Raw genomic sequence first — 5,703 nt, forward strand, 5'->3', positions numbered from 1 at the left:
CTATTACTACTACTACTATAACCACACTCCGCAGTCCCGCAGTCCACCCGTTCGCCCGAACCCCTCCCGCCCACGCTCCAGTCGAAACTAGTAATCAATCGGCGGGCCAGGGGTTCCAAACGTGTCCGACGGAATTTCATAATTAATAATATTATATTATATTATTATGTACTTTACACAAATTTTGACCGTTCGGCGTTCAGTATTCTCTATTCACTGATTTATATTTTACGTTCACGTTTGAGTGTTTGACGACTACCTACCAACTATACCATCTACTCTATCATATTGTATATTAATTGTATTATTATTACAGTATTACCTGATTATATGGAACTGTGGTAAAAAGTGGATCGTCCACAGCACATCTTGAGAACGGTATAAAAGCCTAACGCCGTCAGAACGCGTGTCCGTCGATCGTGAAAAATGTAATGTCCGTGGTGCACGCGATACACCTATTACCCGTGTTGCTTATACCCATAAATAATACTAAACATTAAAAATATAAAATTAGTAATAATATTATACGTTTTTCGTTTCTTCACTCTCGTAGTCACCTACAATCGGTTTCTATAATTTTATACAACATAATATTATTTATAATTATTTTCTTAATTCCTCAAACCGTTCTCCTGCAGCTACGGCATTATGCATGTATACGCATACCTATAATAGGCTATAATAATAAACAAATAATTATAACTCATATAAGTAACCGAAACGGAATTTTTCTCGACAAGCGACTAAATAGTCTAATGGTACTGAGAATTTAATGATTTTATTTAGGTATGTCGGTCAATTTTATTCATAATTACTGCGAGATACAAATCAGATTCAAATCACGCATAGCCATTTCAAACGAGATGTTACCTTTATGTATAGGTATTATAATTTAGTAGTTTGGTAGTTTAGGTGTCTACTTTACATTTACAATACATTTAATTCATAAGCATATTTTTACAATTTTCAGCGCTTTTTTAATTTAAAAAAGACAATTTACAATCTGTATTCTGTACAATAAATTAATAAATTAATAGGTAAGTAAATTATATATTACATTATACTTTACCAGTTATACTTATACATGACATAATGAATAAATCACCCATTTTTAACATACTAACATCTATTCATTTTTTCAGCGTTACAGGATTTGTGGGGCATCACGTCTAACCTAACCTATAGGTTATAACCATAATATATTATAATAAATCACACCTTTATACCTTTTAACTTATAGGATATAGCAGATTCTATTCTATTCCGATTATATGATAAATATCTATTTCGTATTTCCGTTATATTTTAATATTTGAATACATCGTCAAGTAGGTACTATAGCCTATAGGTTTAGTGTCACGTACTGCACTGCATTTCCTGCTCGAAATAGTATTTTTTAAGTTTTCACTCCATACTGCACCAGGTGTTCAGGTATCTGAAATATATAACAAAAATATGATATTATAAGTGAGTTACACTATTACAATATTATATAGACCATTACGTATCTACCCTGAACTCTGAAGTAAGTATATATTATATACCTATACGGCTATATCATCGACCAGTCGCGACCATCTACTTGTCAACTATATAATATATATATACATAATACATATTATATTACACTATAAACTAAATTTACTATAATAGATCTATAAAAAAATATACCTACTACCTACTACCTACCTAATATATTTTATAGAACATATTTTGTCGTCCGACATTTCAGTTCAGTTCAAAATATTTTAACAGTGACACAATCGACATACGTTGACGGTGGGCGGGGGGGGGAGCTAATTTTTGAACATGCATGCACTATTTGATCATTGAAAATATAATTTATAGCCTATAGGATAAACTAGCCTTCTCATCATCTCTGCGTTTGTTCACCACTGATGTGATATTACTATATTAGTAAAAATATAATAATAATAATTTACTTACCAGTTACCTTTATCTGTGAGTCAATGTTTATAGCAGACAGGATAGTGGGACTATATTTATATAGTGTATATTATACTCTCTCGTAGACACACAGATGACGCCGCAGTGTTGTTAAAATTCCTTTTATGTAGGAATCCGTTCAATCCGTTCAATACTTAAAAGTATAAAAGTAAATATTTTTAATTTTAATATTTTTCATATAATTTAATCAAGAAATTTTTTTTTTTTAATTATTAAATAAGCCGTGGCAGTATAGGCTATTGAGTGGTTAATTTTTTCAGTAGGTTTTTAACTGTGGGGAGGACGCGTTTGGTTATAAGTTAGAACACGTCTATATATTATGTGGCGTGGTGAGGATTTGTCACTAAAAACCCAGGTGGTCACCCATCTGGGAACTAGTGACACTAGCCGGTACTGGCACTCAGAACACGTTTGTGTCCGAAGACCACCACCGTATCATAACAGGCCACAATCGAGAACATGTTAAGAGTTTACTATGATTAATTAATAAATGTGAAAATATTATTTACATAAACTATTTTATAATTTATCTAAATATAGTTATATATATTTTTTAGTATAGGTTAATAATTTTATTGTTGGTTAATTATTCGTCTTTATTACAAGTCAAAACATGTTCTGGACATTTTGAAGGCAAATGATAATTTATAGTAGATGTTCATATATATATTATCAACCATTTATATAGGTGTTTATAGGTGTGCATTGGTGTAAATCGGGGTGGAGGGAGGGGGTAGCACCCACCCAGGGATGGATCCAGGGGGGGGGCTAGGGAATAAAAATATTATATATTAAATAATAAATAAACAAAATAGGTATAAACTTATTTATCACATTGATTATCTATATATCTACTATTATGACAACATTTTTAAATTAAGAATAAAGTATAATATTTTATTGTAATAATTGTATTTGTGTTGTAAAAAAACTGTTTGCCCCCCCCCCCCAGATATTTGCTCTGGATCCGTGCCTGCCCCCGCTCCGACAAACAAAGTTCACCAAGACTTTTTTAGTTGTCCACACAAATGTTGTCCCCTGCTCAAATTTATATTAAAAATGTTAGCCCCTCCCCCTGAAATTGTAATGGATTTCCGCATTAGTAGGTGTGATATTATGTATCATGTATTATTGTATTATGATTACTGCATAGTGCATATTATTATTTATGCATAGGTACCACTTATCAATCGACCGATATTTGGCACGCGTGGTAAAAAGAAAGCGCCAGACCACGCGCCTCTGACCACGGGCGCGAGGGTGTCGCCGTCATCACAAACTGACGCTATTGCATATCGCTCGTTCTGCACATACGTCACACATACCGCACGATGCACATACGTAAAGGTAGGAAGGGATAGTAAACTGGTACTCCCCCGCAGGACGTACGACTTTTACTCGCGGCCATCGACCGCGTTTCTACCTATATATTATAATATTATGCCGGAAGCTATACATGCAGGTATACATAATATTATAATATGAATTATGAACCGTATAGGTCTCGTGATCAGTTTAGGAGTTATCTTTTATCTATATTAGGTTACAACTTTACAAACTTAACAATTTTACAAAGTTTTTAACTGAAAATTATCATAATAAGATTTTAAAAAAATGTATAGGTCTGATAAGTCAACATTATTAAGTTCCGGATTCCGCAATCGGGATTACGACGTATACAATAGTAGCTGGTAAAGGTTTTAAAAATATGATAATTGATAAGTTACATTTATTATAATTTTTTTGTACCTATTTAGTACATAGTAACATACTGCTGTGTTAACTTACCCACACTTACCAACAATTTTAAATGTTGTTTGTTATAAAATATAGGTACTCAAAAGCACGGGTAAAATTGACACAAAACGGCAAGAGGTATTGTGATTCATATTTTATTTTGATCGTTCGATGTATTTTTTTCCCGAAACAACAATAAAATATAATTATTTTAAAACCGAATGATCAAATCGACTGAATATATTATACTGCTATAGTTCTATGTCTTATTTAATTATAGGTAGGTACTAGGTAGGTATAGATATATATTGGGGTCAAATTCCGAAATCCATACATTTTTATAATAAATACATTTTATATTATATTTTTATACCTCAAATAATTCAATTCTTTTCACCCCTTCTTCACATATTCTGTTTCATTGCCCTGCACCCCTGCCTAAATCCAGGATAGGGCTAGACGGAAATTCAATATTGGAAAGCTAAGGGTTGGAGTTTGGAGCTTGGAAGGGGTTCGAACTACTTCGAAGGGACCTTCTCTTCCACAGCTATTTCATGTGCCTACCTGTCCTTATTTTTTTTCTAAATCAAGTGGAGCAAATGTTGCTATATATTCCTGATTATGTGCTCTGTATAATTTTTTTTTTACTCAGCATAATAAGTATATGTGATAAGAGACTAAAAAAAAACATGATAGACGTGATTAAGAAGTCACCCACTAGTGAGTAGCGACTCTTTGCTTGAGGGGGTGTATAATTTAAATTATGCATTTGTGCAAGTATTTACCTAATTGTCAAAGTACTCGTACTGTGTTTATAATAATTGCATTCATGAATTAAAAAAAAGAATAAGTAGTACCTAAGACCTAACTACCTATAGATTCAAAAGAATATTTATGCATTATTTGTAAAACAAACATTGAAACATCTGAAATAATACCTACCTAGTACGCGCGTGCACAGCATTGAATCAACTCGACCATGACGGTATTTATCTTTGTTGTGATTTTTTCAGTAATATGTATGTACATTAAACATTTAAACATATACGATATACCTATATACAAGGATCATTATTTATTACACTTGAAAAACTACCAGAGTTAAAAGATTGTTATCTTGTGACTTTTTTTATATTAATACAACGTGATTTGTTTTGCACGAATCGTTTTAAAAATAAAATCATTATTTGATTATAAATGTAAAGAACACGATTATTTTTTTCACTCGCCAGTTGTCAAAATAAAAGTTTTGGAATCAATATTTATTTATTAAGATTTTACGGGCTGAGCCCTTTAACAATAGTGCATAGCACATAAATATAATATACAATATTACATTGAAACTGATTGTTATTGCACACACGTCACAAATCACAAATGGAGTAAGTACTTAAGTACTTAGATAGGTAGTTAGATAGTATAATCACTAATTTAAAATCTATAATATAGATAATAATAATAATGTGTAATATAATATACCGGGTGACAGGCGTACATTACCATTAGTTGCTGGGTAGTTGGGAAATAAATTGTTTAATTGATAAATAACTATTTACCTAGGTAGATTCCTTTAAGTCGACAACTATATAATATACAACATAATAATGTCAATTGTAAAAATAATTTCGTGCTAGACAGTGTAATAAAATGTGTCATTTAAAGTTATATATTATATAATATTACGTATAACTTCAAAGAATTACGTGAAAATCATAATCACCGCAGTAGTATAGGCTGGCTTGTGTATCTGGCTGGCAGCAGCGGCGTGGACTTCATCATAAAACGTCTCGTTTAACCGTGTACAGCCACATTAACAAAACAGAACACGTACGCCAGTGTGTATTATATTATACCTACTATTATTATGTTGCAACAAACAATGATACAAAATAAACATGTAAACTAGTACCTACCTAACTATTATTATATAGAAAAGGTACGTTAAAAATATTCAGCATAACTCCGCGATGTACACACATATTATTAATTACAAAGATA

Source organism: Acyrthosiphon pisum, chromosome A2 (genome assembly GCF_005508785.2).
Source record: "Acyrthosiphon pisum isolate AL4f chromosome A2, pea_aphid_22Mar2018_4r6ur, whole genome shotgun sequence".
NCBI classification, from domain to species: domain Eukaryota; kingdom Metazoa; phylum Arthropoda; class Insecta; order Hemiptera; family Aphididae; genus Acyrthosiphon; species Acyrthosiphon pisum.